The 19,652-nt window shown below is 42.3% G+C and overlaps 1 protein-coding gene across 9 annotated transcripts in view; it reads right to left on the bottom strand.

The window, feature by feature from the left end:
• DAB1 (DAB adaptor protein 1) overlaps nt 1-19,652 on the bottom strand; it is a 1,108,242-nt gene that overhangs the window by 372,421 nt on the left and 716,169 nt on the right. Inside the window, exon 2 of one of the 9 annotated variants that reach the window (XM_078073088.1) lies at nt 8,869-9,018. The exons of the other annotated variants lie outside the window; for them this stretch is intronic. The gene's annotated coding sequence lies outside the window, so the exon portion shown is untranslated. The remainder of the gene's footprint in view (nt 1-8,868; nt 9,019-19,652) is intronic. 9 annotated transcript variants of the gene reach the window in all.

Here is a 19,652-nt window from a genome sequence, read left to right as displayed (position 1 = left end):
TGCTAGATTATATTGCCTGTCCTACTTTCCCAGTGCTTGGGGTACTCACCGACTGAGGGGCTGCCTATGTCCAGCAGTCACTGAATTCAAATTACAGGTAGTTTCCAATGGATTAGGAGATAAGAGGGCCTTTGGAATTATCATTAAATGTCTTTCAAACTTCAAATGGAGCTAGCGTTTCACAGCTGCAAGGGCTCATCCCCGGGAGGGCTCACCTCCCAGTATCAACGGGTGGAGATCTGAAACACCATTACCAAGTGTCTGCAGGTCTGTGCAAGAAAGGAACGGGGCATCAGTACTGGAGGCTTTATTTTTCAGGTTAATTTTTAACACCTGAGGTGGAGAGAATGAAAAACTAGTGGGCTTTCAATCTAGACACTCCGACCCACCCTTGCCACCTCTCCACCCCTGCACCTACAATGGTGGTGGGGCACACAGGAGGCACTATTTCAAGTGGCTAAAGGAACAAAGGCTATAAAAGGTCACCGGACCTGCCTATGAACACCACCCCCCCGCCCCCGGAAGTACCAAGCTAGAGGTTTTCTCCACAATGCAACAAACTTACACAAGACACTGTATGAAGCAAGATGATGTAGGGACTTCAAGCCAATATCTGTCTTTTTTTTTTTTTTTTTAAACAAGTCACCAAGAGTGTTTTCCCCATTGTCTCTGGTTAATAGTAACATCTTACGCTGGTCCACTTAGGAGACTTCCCAAGTGCGAGCCCTAAATTATCTCATGTAGCCTGGGCTGTTTATTTGAGACACTTCTCCTCACATGAATCCACCGCATTACCATTTAGTAATGCTGAGGAAAGAGAAGCAATCATAGCTTGGGCCCATCTAGGCACATTACACAATTCATACACAGTGCAATCACGAAATGGGATTTATTCAGTCTCCAGCACTGACGTTGATGTGGCTCAAACCTAATTTTCTAGAGGACGGCACAATTCTCATTGATTTGGGGAGATGTATTCACATTGTCTGGCTTTGCAGACTAGCTCTTCCAGAGCCCATGCAGAAACAATCTCAAAACATTAAAACACCAGTGAGGACGGTACAAGCTCTCTTTTCTTTCTTAAAAGCACTGGAATGACCATACCACCAAAAAGGCCACATTCTGACATGATAGGAAATCACATAGCATGGCCCTACCATAAGGTGCTGAATAATCAGAAATGTATAAAAGGATTCCATTATAGGCCCCAAATAATTTACCTCTCCACTCAACTGCAAAAATTTGGCATTTCATATACATTAAAATGAAATCTCCCTGAGAAACCACTGAATTTACTTCACATGGTTTAAGGACCTATGGAATTTCACCACAACTATATAGGGGTCCCCTTTCAGATATATTTGTATCTGTGTTTATTTTTGTGTTTCCCTGCACAATCTCTAAAATGTAATGCAAAGTTTATCCATACAGTTGCCAAATACTAATCGAGTGCCTCATTGCAAAATACTTTTCCTATATGGAAAGATATGTGTGAAAAGGCACTTGCCCTCAAGGAGCTCACAGCCTCGGGGGGGGGAGGGGGGAAGATAAGACACATAAAAATGCCCACTCTGATATACAGTATCATTGGTGAAAAGTATAGTAAGAACAGAGAAGGACAGAGCCTAGGATGAGGGAACCCAGGAAGACTGAGAGAGAGCTGAGAGCATGTGTATAACAGCGTACTAGACACTAGTCATTAGGTATTACTATAGATGAACAAAAAGTATCAGTGTACATAAAGATCAGAGGGTTACTGTGGGCAGGGATCTTGGGGATCATTCATCCAGACCCTTCTTTCTCAGTCGAAAAAAGGTAGGTCCAGAGAAGTCAAGTAAGTAGCTCAAGGACACATAGGTCTTCTAACCTGATAAGAGACCCCATGTGTTCCAGGTCCTAGGACTCCCTGATACACAGCCTATCAGAGCTCCCTTTCTTTTACCTGCCTGCAGGTAACTCAATTCAGCACAGGTGACTCGGCAGAGGTAAGCACAGAATTTCACCAAGACTGTGCTTCATGTTTGGGGTTCTTTCTAAACACGGAGAGCTTGTCTGTCATTCCGTCTGAAATAAAACAGCACTGAAAAGTGAGCTGTGTTCATGACATTGCCTGCGTCATTATACTGTAATGACTGACTAGGTAAAAGCTGGTAATACATTAAGGTGACACTGTATCTGGATTGAGCTCCCCACCACCACTCCTGCCACAACGAAAATGAAGTAAAAATATATAGACAGATAAAGATAAGACCCCTAATTTCACGGTACAGTAGATGTTAGGACAAGAAATGAACTTATACCTAGGAGGTCAATCTCATCTTATAGTCGGGGAATATTAATTTGCTGATACGCTTTATGCTGGAGAGTTTAAAGGAAAATTGGCATAAATGGTACTACAAGATTTCAGCCTCTCTTACGAGGCTGAGCAAGAACAGTAAAAAGGAAACTGTTTGAGCCACCATATTTTATTACACAAAGGGCTGAATCAGAAAATTGAAACATTAATAAAATATTTTCTACATGGACTTTGCTGATGAAATAACTAGCTTCATGCTTTTATGAAGATCTAATATGTTACAGTCACGTTTAAGGGCAGTGAGTCCCTTTTTGTAATTACTAATAGGGATGGTTTAATTACACCCGTAAGTCCCAAGATATTGCTGCAATACACCAGCTGGAGACTGAAGTACCCACTCTCCACCAGATTCCTAGATTATCTGAAGTCTGACATGTAAATCCCATCAGCTTTGATTCAGATACTTGCAGGAAGGGGCTTAGGCAATATATCTTTTGCCTTATTCATAATAAAAAATAATCACAATAGACGCATCGATTTACTTAACTTACCTCATTCACTCTCTAGGGCCTAGTTACCATACTTCCCAGAGAGGAGAAATTAGCTTGTGAACGTACTGTTACAAACAGAGCGAGGCCGGCACAAGCCAAACACCCCAATGCTTTCATCATTGGAAGACTGGGCCCTCCTTGGGGTAAGGGAATGGTCCCATTAAATGACAAAAGCCTGCCAAGTCAATGGGTAGCAATTCACAGGACAAAAAAATCCACCCCCTTCCCCCACAAACTGGCTTTCCTAAGAAGAGAACCAGGGGAACCAAGGATTCTTCAAAGATACGGTGCAGCACACATCCACAATGCAGCGTGTGCCTGCCTAACACGGTTCCCAACTCAGCGGTAGTCCACGTAGTTTACTGGGGAGCTCACCTCAGCTCTGTACACACCTAGGCCCAGAGCTGACCAATGGGCATGAATTCTGCTTCCCCAGCTGTGCCCACAGGGACTGACTCAGGAATGAGAACTAGTTCACCAAGAGCCAGTTCTAAGCCATTCTGTGGATCTGTGGGGGGGGGAAGTCCTCTCTACTTCTGCTAGGGGCTGGGCCAGTAGGATGGAAGCCTAGATTACTGGCGGCCGTCTTTGCCACTATTTTGGGAGAACCCACTAACAAAGCCAAGGGCATGGAGAACACAAAGCGGACGTTAGAGCCCTCAGCTCTAACCATGCCGGCAGCCAGACTGCACCTAGATCTTGATACGCAAACCAAGGAATTCCCCTTTAGACTGAAGTCATACTAAGCTATGCTCTTGTCACTGACAACCTGAACAGTCCTCACATCAGCAAAATTTAAAATTCAGCTTCTGAGTTACCACGGTAGCTGGCACGTGATGTATCCTCTACCAGCCCTTGGTCAAAATAAAAAGAATGTACACGTAGAAAGGGAAAATCCAGTATTTAAGTATCTGTACCAGATAATTAAAAGAAAAGGCCAAAAGATAAAGCTAGATGTTTCATAGATAGGTCTGTCTAAAAAACAAACCCGAGCCTAGGTCCACTCTACTCTTTGAACCAGAACAGCATAAGCCCATGCTGCGCAATATGGCAGCCACGAGCTCACGGGGTGATTCAAACTAAAACTAAATAATGTTAAAAATTCAAAAAAAATCAGTTTCTCGGTCACACTAGCTGCATTTCAAATGCTCAGCAGCCATGCATGGCTAGTGGCTACTATATCGGACAGTGCAGATATAAAACATTCCCATCCATCACCGCCAAGAGTCCCGATGGAGCATGCTGGCAGGAATCCTGCCCATTTCAGATGTGAGACGCAATCACTATACTAACCAGAAAATCAAGCTGCCACAAAAGATTGATGAACAGAGATATTCATCAAATAATTATTTATAATAAAAAAGGATGAACAACAACTTAAACATGCAAGGGAAAAGTTAAATGAAGATTCAGGTCTGTAAAGAAATCTAACTGTTAAAAAAGGATATGTAGAGAGTGTTTCTTAAAGAGATGGGAACAAGATGAGTTGTTCTTTTTTTTTTTTTTAACAAAAAATAGTGCATTGACCACATGAATTCCACAAAGCTAAATGTTTGTAGCAAAAAGAATAGAAGACATAAGCATATAGCTCATTTTTCAATGCATTCTGTGCACCAACTAATGAGCTACATGCTTCATATGCATTATCTGGTTTAATCATGAAAATATCAGATAAAAGAGATAATATCCATATTTCTATTTCACAGGTGAGAAAAATAAGACTTATCAAGAATAAATAAAAGAAGAAGCCTGGATAGAAACCCATATTCATCTGACCTTAATCTCTAGCCTGTTTATCTCTGTAACTCAAAACATTAACAGAGACTGCTTCTGGGTAGAAATATTATAAGTGACGTTTTTTCTTTCATATTTCTTGTGTGTTTTCCAAATTCAATAAACAAGGGATTATTTCTTAAGGAAAAAAAGAAAACATTCTGAAAGAAAAATACATTAAACCCGACTACAGCCACTACATGGTTGAAAGGAGGCTGCTGTATGCAATGGATCCGTGCTGAAAACGGGTTAATTATGAACACCAGGAGCTTTCATATTCTGCTGAGGCTTCTGTTCAAATCTAATTTCTCAAAGTATATTGCTAGACGCTAATGAAAACCCAAAGAGACACACGCATTCAGGAGATGGATAGCCAATGAATTTTCTGTTGTTTTTATAGTGAACAACTTTTTTATATCCTAACATTTTTATGCCAGCTATGAAAAAGATAAATAAATATTTATGACATTCACTCAATTCCACAGTAACTACTAAGTTGCTCATGTTCTCACTCTGGTTTGAAACGTGCATATTTTAGAGGCTGGGAGTCAAGGCTCAACCCTAAACGAGAACGCCACAGAACGCTGTCATTTACAGACCCTAAACCCGCTCATTTGACTCACTGCGGGGACTTGCCTTGGTGGCAGGACATAACAGGCTTAACCAAGGCAGCTGCGGAGTCAGACACACACAAACCTCAGTGCTGCCCAGCAAACAGCGAGGAACACACTGAGATTACCACGGGCACTGGTTTTACCCTGTATCAGAAGCATTTGATCAGGAACAACAGAAAAGGTGACTGAGGAAACAAAATGAGGACTGATCTCCCCCATCCAACTGTCTTGCAGAAACTTGCCCTTACCAAAAATGGCCCAATTTACCCCTTGGTATATTTACTGAACTTCCATTTGAGAGAGATTTATGTAGTCATAACATAATAATGATCAAGAATAGGCCAGAATCCACCAATGGGTGGTTTCTGAGTCAAAATCAGCCCACGGGCCAGTTATCTTTAGCCTACAAATGTTGTTTTTTTCCTGTTGTTGTTTAATTAATTTAGTGCCACATTTTTAAACTGATGAATTTCACATTTAAAAAACAGATTTCTTGGGCTGCCCCGGTGGCTCAGTCAGTTAAGCGTCTGCCTTCGGCTCAGGTCATGATCCCAAGGTCCTGGGATCGAGTTCTGCATCGGACTCCTTGCTCAGCAGGGAGTCTGCTTCTCCCTCTGCCTGCCGCTCGCCCTGCTCATGTGCTCCCTCACTCTCTCTCTCTGGCAAATAAATAAATAAATATTTTTTTAAAAAAATACCAGATTTCTGGCTTTTCTTGAAAAAGCTGAAGACCTGGCTGCTTTGGTCCAGCACTCTCTTATTGCAACCCTTGGCTGGAGCTTAACAGTGGCTTACCCAGTGCCCCCCAACGCCTCTCCTGGACTGTTCCACTCAGCAATGTCAACTACGCGGCCTTTGTAGGCACCTGAGCTTGCAGGTCTGGTCACAGGAGGCCCCTGAGAGACCATTAAAATCCACCATACCTGCCACATACACATCCTCATTTCACCTAAGTAAATATAACCACATTTCTCCTTAGACAGCTTGTTCACCCTGGGTAAGAGGAGAAGGGTGAGACCTGCCCAGAAGGGCACACAAAGGAAAGGCTGTTTCACCACCATCTCAAGGCTCACATGGCAACAAGGTGCTCCATGAGCTGGAGCACCTGCTTACCTTCATGGCCTCCCTTTCCCTGGCTCTGACCACCCTGCTGTTTATGATTCGTTCATACCAACTCACTCATGGCTCCGCAAACATGGAGGTGCCCATGTCTACCTTTACCGTGGTCCCCTGACCTAGAACATGCCTCCTCCGTGCATTTGTCGATTTGAGTCTTCCCGGGTAGACTACACCTGCTGTCACATTCACCCAGCACAGTACCTGGGACATATTTACTGTAAGAAAGATCCGTCAGCAAACTCCAGCTCACCGTCAAACTGCTTAGCTTAGATGCTGGCAAAATTCATCCTTCAGCTAATCCTACTTTTTTTTGTTGTATTTAGCCACCGTGGCGTCATCTGTGCATTTGGGCTTCACAGACCAATCCTCAATCTTGAGAAAAAAGCCTATGTCTTTTACAGCCATATCCATGGAGCCCATCACTGTGCGAATACCCTGCAGGGGCTCAATAAATACTGAGTAAATGAGTGAAGGGACAGAGCACAAAGTACTTCCCCATAAACCATTACTCCTTGTAATGGACACAGAGGTAACGACCCTCCTCCTCCTCCTCACCATCGCCCTCCTCACTACTATCATCCTTGCCACCAGCACACCGTCTCCAGAGAGCAGAGACCCAGTGCCCACAGCTTTAGGCAAGGGCGCCGGGGTCCAAATGCACACCTCTGTGTCTAACATAGCTGCAGTGTCGCCAAAGGGGTGGGAGGGACCCGCATCCCAAGGACCGGGATTATGCGACGTGCTGCCACCTACTTCTTCACACCCTCCCAATTTAAAAAACAAAATGAAACAACTGCTGGTTTAGATCATATCCAAGGCATAGTTGCCATCGTATCAGCAACCTGTAATACACCTGGAAGAGAGCTGGCTGAATAATGGAGGCATAATTCAATTCTGGTACTGACATGCCTGACGTCTTTACCTACAAGACATATCTCGTATCTTCTTCCTCTGGAGTTTTCTATAAGTTATGGATCAATAAACTTTCCCTAAGAATGCAGCCTTATTAATCTTGCAAAATACTCAGAAAAAGAAAATATTTTATTATGCCCATGGAAAGTGAATTATGATAAACAAAGTCCCATGTGTGCTGACAAGAAATAAAGTTGCTTTCTGCAGCAAATTGTATTTGATCCTGGTTGTTTCCTCTCCAGTCAGATTTGGAGTAAACAAAATAACAACCTGTGCGGATCCCGATCTGTGAAGACAATAGGGGCCACCAAGGTCACAGACAACCGTGACCCAATTTCTGAGGGGAGAAAGAGAAAATTTGCACGGGGTGGCATTTCGTCAAGCCCCTCCTCTGAAAGCTGGGGAAAAAAAAAAAAAAGCAGAGGCACAGAGAGAGGAGGTCTGCCATCATTCAACTACTAAATTCTCTTCATGATATTGAAGAATGCCCTTTCAAAGGGAATAGCTGTGTGACTTGGTGCAATCTACCTTCCTGGTCTGAAGGCGGAGGGGTGAGGAAGAAAGGACTGTCGATGCGCACCAGGCACTGTTCTAATTGTGTTGCTTCTCTCCCTGTGTGTCTAATTGTGGCAGAACAATTAGAACAAAAGTGTGAATAAGAATTCATTTTCCAATGGAGGCTCCAAGAGTTCAGGGTCTTGCCCACGGCCACAGACCTAGTTATTACTCAAACCTTGGTTTGACCATCTGTAAAATGGGGATGGTGACACCCACCCTGTCTGTCTGATAAGATCAAGAGATACCTGAATGGTTGTTGCGTGAGAGAGTGTGTTTGTGTTATGTGTGTACATGAAATGCTACAAAAATGTAAGATGACCACAGCTGGAGTGCAGATTTACCTGTATATTCATTCACCTGCTGGCTTCCTTCATTCCATCTACGTGTTGAGTACTTAAATGTGTGAGGCAGCCAAAGCTTCAGACCTAAAGCAGCATGCACTGCAAAGGGAACATAAGTGGTAGCAGCTCCTCGATGAAGCCCTTGGTGACCCTGAGACATGTGAGCCAGCTCTCCAACCTCAACAAAGTCTCCACATCTAGGGACCACGTGGGCTGTTGGGCCAGGCTACCAAGGAACCCCGCTCTAGCATTTGGTGATCCCAGAATGGCTATGCAGTTTGCTGTCTATGACTGGGCCACGCTTCCACTCCTTCTCCCTCTGTCACATTGAAATACAGAGTCACAATCCAAAATTCCTGGGACCTATGTGTTCAGAATGCAGATTTTATTGTGCAGTTTAGAAAGGCAGCATGTCCCAGGTCATACACTTACCTTTTAGGTATTTGGACTATCCCTAGCTGGGTCTGGAGTGAACCCCCCCCCCCGTAATCAAATTCATTAATACCTCTCAAGCCATATGTATGACTGTTCACACTCAGAGAGATCAATAGAGATTATAAGTAGTCTCGTCTCGTGTCCGTTCAGATCAGATCAGGTCTTGCCACTCAATGAATTATAAAAATACTTGGACTTTTCAGAGTCTTCTAAATTTGGGAACCATGGAAAAGGGACTGTACGGTCCTACTGTTAACTGTTCTACTCACCAGGGCACTGGACACAGACGTAGCTCCCCCTGGCAAGATGGAGATTCAATGCCAGGGGTCCCTCTCACCATTCGGCAAGGGAGGTGGCATGGGACAGCGTGGGAGGGCAGCTAAGAGGAGGAGCAGGGCTTCACTTCACATTCTCGAGCTCTGCAATGTCAGTAAAGACTTATGTAAGAGACTAGGTTTCCTGGCATCGGAACTAGTCCTTTGCCTGCTTCTCTGTGATCCACTCCCTGCCCCTTCCCCTGTCCGCTGGGTGTGGCAGGAAGCTGAGCCCAAGTCCCATTCCCAGGCTCCTTGGCCAACTGACTTCTGGTTAGGGTCACTCAGTGAGGAAGCCCGGCAGGAGAGGCGGAGGAGAAACCAGGGTATCTGTCTCCCTCTCTCCGTCTCTTTCTGCTCCAAGGCGGCATCCCGGGCAGTGGCCCAGTGTCCTCGATGGATCCCGCCCAGCACTTGTGGGACCTGCTCCCACCGTGCAGCCTCTGCTATGTTTACAGCGGCCCCAGTTCCTGGGCTCCGGGACCAGTGCCCCTTCCCTTTGTGCCTGTAGCTCGAGAAGGAGCTCCCTGCTGCCACTCCGTCCCACTCTCAGCTCTTCAGACACATGTGTGATTGTGGGAAATCTTTCCTGTGAAGTCTCCTCCTGTATTAAATTCTTCCTATTAAGCTACCTGGTATGTGTCTCCTGACAAAACACTCACCAACACAGTGTCTACTGTTAACACATTGTTACGACCCCGCAGTGTGGCTGGTGCAGTTTTGGGGTGTGTTCAGGGACAGCGCCCAGAGACACTCTTCCCCCCTGACACCCAATGGTTGGCAGAGTTTCCATCTTTAAGCTGTAATTTTAAACCAGCTGCAGACAACCCACGAAGAGAACAATCACCCAGGTAAAATACCTATGTTACCAGGGGATTGGGCAAGGAACTAACAAAGTCTACCTCCGGACTGCTCCCCCAAATACTCCCTCCTCCACAGAAACAATGCATGAGAGAGGGAATAAAGCACATCGCAGCAACTGTGCAAAATCACGCTACAGACCTTTAAGTTGAGAGCCCTTTTGTTGTTGTTGATTTCATGCAATTCCTTTGAGTTGACGAAACTGGAAGTACAACAAAAAAAAAAAAAAAAAAAGGAAGGAAAAGAAGAGAGGGAGAGAACAGGGCAGGAAAGGCACAGTTTGGGAATAAAAGGAGCTAAGGACATGTCCCAAAAGGAAGCATTTAAAATTATAACAAAAAGCCATTATTTTGTTTTCAAAGATTCAAAATAGCTCACTAAAGGAACAGAACACTTTTCCCTCTACTGCAAAGGAACTGCGGTAGGCATTATAAACTAGAAGGAGCAAGAATCTAAAGGTGGACTTCCTTGAAAAGCTAAGCCTATAAGGCATGAAAGACAAGTCGACAATGCCCTTGAGAAACTCTCAATCTTGAGAGGAATCGAGAGAAACAGACATGGAGCCGAACAACTAAGACATAATGAAGTATGGTGTTTAAGAGAGTCTGAGGCTCCAGAAGCCTGAGAAAGATACACATGCCTGGGAAAGGCAAGCAGAGGGAGGCATCAAACTTGTCTAAGCCTATGCTGTATGATCCATATTTTTCTTTTTTATAAAGGGCCATGTCAGTCCATTCTCCCAACCCCCTTCCTCCCAGCCCCTTCTCCTCCCAGCCATGTTGATTTATGGCTACTGGAATCAAGACTTTTCTCTCCACTGATACATTTGGAGCAGTCAAATGTATACAGAATGATATCTGACCTCACTCATATGAACCCATGGATAGCAAAGAGAAAATATAGACTGTTATCAGGGTAACCAAGTGATCAGCTTCTCCTTCCCTTAATTTTGCTTTAATATGACATCCTCTTTTTCATCAACCTAAAGTAGTATGACACATATTATCTTCACCCCAGAAAATACAATGAAACATGATGACAGGATGTGAGAAAAAGGGGAAAGAGGTACAACAATCAGCAAGGGGAGAAGAAAAATTTGAAATTTTATCCACACCAGTATCTTAGGGGTGACTTCTGGAGAGAAATGAGTATCTCCTCTAGGTCCTCAAATATAAATACTATTTGAATGGGAAAAAATGATTGGGAGTGGACTTATGAAAGATTTAATAACATAAGGAATTCCAGAGAAAGAGAAACACAGACAAACAGCAACAGAGAGAGGCGGGGAGAGAGAAGGATAGCAATCAGGAAGTAATCATCATCCCATGGGCCATAGGTAGACATCTGTCCTGCTGTCCCCATTTCTGCAGGTATGTTACAATGTCTATGCATAATGGTGATTCCTCAAATAAAAAATGCTTCAGTATTTCACTACATGATCAACATAATATACTTGAGGATGGTAAGTCAAGGTGGTGAGGTGGGAAGAATATCGATACGGGTGCAAGGAGTCCTGGATCTCTATTCCAGCTCAGCTTGATGTCTTGACGTATCTTTTCCTTTCCCTACACCTGTGGCTGCTGGAGGTAGCAACAACATTCACTGGCCTGAGATGTGCCTGGAAAGTTGAACCACACCATAGCTACTGGCCAAAATTTGGCCCTCAGGCAACCAGATGACTATGGCTGGCCTGAAATGCCAGACCAGTGTATCAGGAGCCAGACTCTGGCCCCCAGCCCCCGGATCATTTACTCATGCTAGACAGAGTGTCTAACCAGTGAAGGTCTTTGCTATCCCTGCACACTCCAGGGGAAAACCAGAGACATCTTTCAAAGACCCCTGCCACTTGAACAAGGTGACTGTTATGGGGTTTGATCAAGTCCTCGGAGCCCCATTCCTCACTTCTGCGTTCCCAATGGGCCAATGGGACAAAGGACATCCCCTGTTCTGTCCATCTGTGAAGGAGGGTGGAGGCTGTTCTGGGCATCAAATGAGAGCATATAAGACATCTAATAACTTTTTTTTTTTTAGAGAAAGAGAAAGGTTGGGAGGGGGAGGGGAAGGAGAGAGGGAGAGAGAATCTTAAGCAGGCTCCATGCCCAGCACCAAGCCCGATGAGGGACTTGATCTCACAACCCTCAGATCATGACCTGAGTTGAAATCAAGAGTCAGATGCTTAACCAACTGAGCTTCCCAGGCGCCCAAGGCACCTAGTACTTTGTAAGCAGTCTGTGAGCACCACTTTTTCTCCTCCCCTCCTAATGCTCCACCATCCAGAGCAAGAAATACAGGTGGGATATGATGAAAACTAATACATAATTAGAAAATACAATCTTGAGAGATAGTATTTACAACAGCAACTACTAAAATATAAAGCACCCAGAAATAAATCTAATAAGAGTACATACCTTTATGAAGAAAATTACAATCTGTATTGAAAGACATTAAGAACACAAAAATGGAGAGAGGTAGCATGTTTATGGCTGGGAGGACTTAGTGTCATAATGATATCATCTCCCCGAATTAGTCTATAAATTCAATGTAACTCCACTCAAATCTCAAGAGTATTTTTGTGTAACTTTAAAAGTATAGAATGAATATGGAAGACAAAAAGCCAAAAAAAAGCGCCACGACATTTCTGGAGAAGGACATTGTGGGGATTTGTCCTGCCAAATACCAAGGCTTATTATAAAGCTATAATAATAAAGAAATGTGGTCTGGACAAAGAGTGGACAAAATATGTACCTTGAAACTGACCCTAAGTGCTTGCATGACTCTTTTATATATGGAAGAAAATTAGGAATAAAATAAACTGCTACCTCACACCATACACACAGACACCCACACACACACACACACTCTCCACATGGATTATAGAACTTAAATGTGAAAGGCAAAATAATAAAACTTTTAGAAGATAATAAAGGAGAATATCTTTAGGACATCAGGGTAAAAAAAAAAGACTTTTTTAAACAAGACATAAAACGTACTAACCATAAAAGAAAAGATTGATAAATTCAACTACATTAAAATTACTAAGTTAGATAGCAGAAGGTTGGCAAGATTCCAACATGTATGTGGCCTATAAATCTATTCAGCTTCCCAAAGGAATATATTACAGTAACCTTTTTGCATTCACTATGTTCTAACAATACACACCATAGCTCAGATTCAGCATATGGTTGGCCCATCTTTGACTTCATCCACAATTGGATTACTGGCACTTCTGGTTTAATTTTCATGTCTGAATGGTTGTGTTTTATATTTAGAACTTTTGTGAGCATGCATATAATACTGCTTAGAATGTGTCCTCCAATTCAAGACAAGCACCGCCATGTGCCATCATCCTAGTGCACGGGCATCTGTAGGCAATCATGAGGGGATGGCAGTCTATGGCATCTCGTCCTGACCCTCTGTGCACTGTCTGCATTGTTGATGGTCATTCAAACCCAAAGCTGATTCTCATTCTGCTATCTCCTGGAATTTTATTACTACTCCTAAAACTCCTTGGAGAAATCAGTACTGGCGAAATCAAGGAAAGAAAATCGTGGGGGTGGATTATCAGCCGTGATCAACATCCAGCCCCATGGGAAAAACTAATCTACTATCTCCCATATAACCATGATTTAGTACAAAAAAATGTCTCCCCCACTGAGACTACAGGTCTTCCACTTTGTTTGTCCTTTCTTCCACTGTTTGTCCTTTCATTCTTTCTACCACGCATCCCTCAGCAATATTCCAATGTTCACTACATGTTGACATGTAAACAGCAGTAATTCATGAATACAGGCTAGTATAACATAAAAGGAAAATGTCTCCCAAATGACATATGTTTCAGATGGAGCTTTTTCAAGATGTCCCTCACATATATCAAGAGAGATGCTTGTGTTGGCATGACTATGCCTAATGTCACACCCTGTTACTTAATAGTAAGTTATTTCTTGGGGCCCTAAGGATAAACCTGCAAAGTATTTAGTGTCTGGGAACTGAGTAATTAATTATATTGTCATTTACAAACACCCTTTTTTGACTGAAAGCACTTGGAGTTATTTTTCCTGTAATGGAGGAGGATAGCTGCTTTACTGAATCACCTATTGTAATAGGGCAGATTTGGGTAAGTAGTTATCGTTAATGATTCCAAACGATGTCAAGAAAACATGAAAAGGACTTGTAGTCAATATTTGTTAGCTATTCACTTAAGATCCAGATTATAAAAAAAACAAAACAAAAAAGCAACAAAAAATGTTTTCAAGATCTCTGATCACAAAGAATTTCAATATTGTCAATGAAAAACAATTACTTTACCTCAATCTTTGTAACCACATGAACCTAAAGTACCACATGAGAGTGCACACATTTAATTCAATTCAATTCAGCAGAAATTTATTAAGCACCTACTACATTCTAGACACTGTTAAAAGGAGAAGCTACATTTCCTTCTTCTGAAGAGCTTATAAATGTCCTTTATTCCAGGAAAATTCCCAGGTGGAACAACTATTTCTTTATTATCTCTGTAGTGACTAGCTAGAAACTGAATGAGAATTCAATGGCATTCTGTTTCTTCCAAAAAGAATATTCAAAAGAATTATATGGAATGATAAACACCAAATTTAGGACAGTGGTAGTTACCTCTGGCAGGAGGGAAGGGAAATATGATCAGGGAAAAGGAGGCTTCAACTGTATTTACATGGCTTTATTTCTTAAGCTGAGTGTACTTAGCTTTTTTCATACTTTTTTTATTGTACTACTTTTACTGTATTTTTATACTTTTCTGTATGTCTTACATTTACCATACTACATTTCAAGTCACACATATTACTTTTATGATAAAATTAACTCCACTTCATAAAAATCCTAAATGATTACCTACAAACATGTTCCCCACTCTATCTCATAAGACACTAAAAAGGGATCCTTGAAATCAGGGGGCTTATGGCAAGTAAGTTTAAAAGATCTTAATGATTTCAATGAGTTTTCTTTTTCTTTTTTTTTTTTTTTTACCTGTAGGAAACCTCTGAAGCTTTAACATGTCAGTAAATTCCATGTCTTAGTAAGTTACGTAATTCAATGCTTTCCAAATTTGGGGGGCATAGAACTTTTCTCAGTCTGAATGTTCTTTTGAAATACTCATAACCATCTTGGGGAACCCGGGTGTTCCTTAGGACACAATCTGGAAAATGCTCTACAAAATAATCCATTTCAGTCACATATTGTACATAACAGCCACACCCAACTATGCCTGTCTCCAAACCAATGATGAACCTTCATGCCCACCTATCTTTGCCCACACAGTTCTCCCAGTCTGGATGCCTTCAAGCTCTGAGAAATTCTGGCTCAACCTTCAGCTTCCAGCTGAAATGCAATCTCTTCTTTGAAGCCTTCCCCTCCCTTTCCTTTCTTCAGATGTAATAAATTACTCTCCTGGAAGCTTCTAGGGCTGGACAGATATTTTCTGTACCGTATCTCACCCTGTGGCAGTAATTTATGCATGAGGTAGAGTGCCTAGATGGCAGAGACTGCACCCTTGCATCATGGTACCATTCACAATGCAGGGCACAGAGCCAGAGCCACAGCCAGACACAAAGTAGGTGCTCAGGCAATTATGTGTTAAACGGGCATAGAAGCGATGTCTACATGCATGACCGGAGTTAGCTTCCTCAATTTCCCAGAAGAGCTCAAGACATATTCATAACTCTTCAGTCTTTACTAGCAAATGTGACACTAACAAGAGTAAATACAAACCGATCCAAAGACTGGAAGAGAGACAAACTCTGAGACAAAAACAAGAAGAGACAAAAGAGGGGGAAAGGAAGACTAACTGATGGACCAACAGATCACAAGTGTCCAGTCAAGAAACAGACTGACCAACAGAGAGAGTCAGAAGAAATTGAATCTCAGAGCCAATATACCAGGTTGAAAATTTTGCAAGACTCACTGCAGGTGGTCAACATGGACTGGGGTTCACCCTGAAGTGTCACACCTGCCTGGGACTGCCCTGCTCTCATTTTTATCCCCTAAGCTAAACAACCCATCTTGACCATCACAAAACTTGTATCATTTTGGCTATGAGTTGTTCTATTCAGCAGAATTTTATTTCTGTTTTCCTTTCTCTTTATGAGAATCCCCCACTGGCATTGTAGATTGGTTATATGTCGGGTTCAAATAAAAATAATAATAATAAAAGCAAGCTGGCAATTTCTCTCCAATAGAATATACTGCATATTTCATGAAACAGAAGCCAGAGGAGTTTTATGATTCCTGAACCAAAACCTTCCCATATCTGAGAACTAAGTGGAAGAAAAATACAAAGAGCATCTCACAGAAAAAGAAACCCAATCATTTGCTCTCCAACCTAAGGCAAGTGTTCAAGTCATTAACTGACATATTGTGTGTGTGTGTGTGTGTGTGTGTGTTTAACATGGGTTCATATCCTGCTATGACTGAGTTCAGTGCTAGTTTTCATGGACATAAGTGTACTTTCCAGAAGAGGGGTTTTCTTTTCCTATTGGACACTTTTTTCAGTACAGAACATCTGCCTGGCTCCTGCTCATAGTCTGGCAATACCTCTCCTGGCCTCAAGGTTTATTTGTACTTCAGGCTACTTCTCTATCCTGGTATAGGAGACAATCTGGTCCAGAGGAAAGAGCAGTGGACAAGGAGCCCAAGAATCCTGGGTTCCAATGGTGTCTCTCAGCTGTAAAGTTGTATGTTTCCTCCAACCTGATTTGTTTTCCAATCTGTAAATGGGGAGAGTTGACTGTTCTACTACTAGAATCCAATCAATTAAATAGTCACTTTATTTTCCTCAAAACAGTTACTGAAAAGGGCAATTCCATGGAGATTTTAGCATTATGTGTACTTCCCCATTTCCTTCACAAAGAAGGTAAATGTTCAAGGAAATATTTCCAATAAGCTAAAAAAACAAACAAACACACCAAAACCTTTCTCTGAAATCCTGAACTATATCTCTTTCTCCCTATCTCCCGGTTAGGAAAAAAATAAAAACAAAAACAGATACTGTTAAGATACTTGGGCCTCAGGATATCAATGACAGAGACCTTTTCATTATCAAAGGGAAGAATGTGGCTTTCATTTGAAGGATACCATTCATAGCTAAGTAACATTACATACTGTTCTAAGCACTTGGTGTTAATTCCTATAATCGTCACCACAATCTTAGGTGGTGGGTACTGTTGTTTTACTATAAAGGACATTAAAGCATAGAGAAGTTAGGTCGGTCAAGTCCACGCAGCTGACATGGCTGGAGGAACTGGGGTCTGAACTCAGGCAGTCTAGCACCCAAGTCCAGACTTCTAACGACCTGTTATGCCACCTTTTAATTTTAAGAGTCTCTGCTTATCACAGTTGGTAACAGACAACAGCAGTAATGCAATTTCTGTATACCTACTTAATACTTTAACAGCACAGATGTGAACATACTGACCAATACCTATCGTAAAGTCCCAAGTGTTCAAAATGTCTACCATCAGCCCAATGCCCTGTTGATAACAGAACAACACTCATTTTGTGTTTTAGCATCTGACTTTGGGAAAAATCTACAACTTGCTCCTGCAGGAAGTCTATTCCATTATTCCCTGTTAAGCTTTACAACCACCGTGAGAGATAGCTGGGATCACCCCTCCACACAGAGGCAGCAGTGGTTAGGACAGAGACCTTGGAACCAGAAAGCTTGGATTTAAATCCTAGTTCTAGGGGTGCCTGGGTGGCTCAGTTGGTTAAGCGTCAACTCTTGATTTCGGCTCAGGTCAGGATCTCAGGATTGTGAGACTGAGCCCCACCTGGGGCTCCATGCTGAGAGTGGAGCCTGCTTAAGATTCTCTCCTTCTCCCTCTCCCTCTGCCCCTCCCTGCTCATGCGCACTCTCTTTAAAAAATAAGTAAATAAATAAATAAATAAATAAACCCAGTTCTATACCTTATTGGCTTTGTGACCTTGGACCAGTTACCAACTCTCTGTGGGCCCCAGTTTCCTTATCAATCAAATGGGAAAGAGAATACAACTATCCACCTCCTATGGTTATTTAAAGATTAAATAAACTAACACATGCAAAGTGCTTAAAATGGTTCCTGACTCTTAGTAAGTGCTCCAAAAAGGTAAACTATTCCTCTTTTATTAATAAAAGAGGTGATTTACTGAACATCACAAAGTCAGAAAGTACCTGGATTTGATCCTGGCCTTCCAATTCCAAATACCCTCTCTCTTTAGCAGGACTCCCCGCTATGACCAAAAGTACCATTCCCTTGAAATCCAATTATATGTCAAAGCGCCCAATGATACCGTTTTCCCTATCAAATTGCTCAAAGGACATACAATGTAGATAATACCATCCTTGTTTTGCAAATAATGAAACAGAGGTTCTGAGAGATCAGGTGATTTATCCTCAATTACTTAACTCACCCAGTGCACACTCTTTGTCACAGTGAGCCCTAAATAATATTGAAAGTTCCTGACAACAGCCTTCGATGTATGCAATTTTTTAAAGTGCCATCTAAAAGGCATAAACTGTGATTTTCTTGCTTTGTTAGCTTTATTAGTTTGAGAGAGGGATTAAATTCCTGCAAAAACCAAAATGTTTGACTTGAGTGAATTATCAAAATGAAATGCTGCTTCAATTAGATTCTTCATCTGCCTGCAGGGTGGCTCCAGGCATCCGAAATCCACCAAATGCAATTTTTAGGAAGGGTCCTATCAGGTACCAAGCCAAACTCCCACCTCTTTAAAGGAAATGACTTTGGAGGGCAGAGGGGAGTGAAGAAGTAGATTCCTCTCTGGTCTGGGGAAGAGAACAAGAACAATAAGTGATCACATCTCTTCCCCGCAGCCTCCCACAATGGTGTGTCTTGCAAATGAAACATACTGCGAAACAGCTTGTGAGATGAGCTTCATCAACAATAAGTAATTTTTATTCAGATTTTATTGTTGAATACAATGAACATGATTAAATGTTTCAGATATGCCTATTCAAACCTTAAGCAAACCACCAAGAAAAAAAAAAACTAGTAAAAATCATCCTCTAAATCTGCTTTAGGAAGAGATTTAATTGCCAACTTGATGCTTAGAACTGAATTCCCACTTGATAGCCGCACTGCTCCCAAGAAGACAGTTAGCAACACGTTTGCACTTCCCACCTCGGCCTCTGCTCTCATCCCTGCCGATCCCCTCAGCGTCGCCAAATAGTTACAATGTCAGTCTTTCAAATCACTGCATTTTGAACTAACTAAACCTTTATGAGGGCCTCTGTGTATGGAGAACAATAGCACTTCAAAAGCTATGTCTGCGAGTTCTTCAATACTCCATTTGAATGCTGGGGTTTCAATCAAGGACATCAGCAGACAATTTCTGATTGCTTAGAAGTTGACTTTTATACAGCTTTGATTAGGTTGCCCTTCTCAATAGGAAATCAAGAAAATCTTTGATCCCTTTCAGATTCCAGAATTGTCACCAAGCCCTGTCAGGACAGGAAGTGAGAGAGATGGGGGAAAGGGGTTGTTGGGAAGTGTTCCTACTCCAGCCCAGCTCTCCTCCCCTTCTCCCCCCACCCTCCCGCACATCTATCTTCTTGCCTGTGCAATTCAGGGTTCCATCCAGAAACACTCATCGTTGAGATAATAAAAACAATGCGTGCTAATTCAGGGGGTGGAGATGGTTTATAATTTTATGGATTTCCTGAAGACCTATAATTGGCACATAAATGTACAAACGTGAACCGGATAATTAGGGGGTTCTGAACGTAAGCCACCTTTAATTTATGTGATTACTTGAAAACATGTTAAGTGTTATGAAGTGTCAGCGGAACCCCCACAAGGCCTTTAAAACCATCAACATTGTGAAAGTGCGTGGAACCGGCCCGCAGGAGG

The sequence above is a fragment of the Halichoerus grypus genome, chromosome 5 (genome assembly GCF_964656455.1).
Source record: "Halichoerus grypus chromosome 5, mHalGry1.hap1.1, whole genome shotgun sequence".
Classification (NCBI taxonomy): Eukaryota; Metazoa; Chordata; class Mammalia; order Carnivora; family Phocidae; genus Halichoerus; species Halichoerus grypus.
The sequence above is the reverse complement of the archived record's forward strand: the minus strand, read 5'-3'. Positions and strand labels throughout refer to the sequence as shown.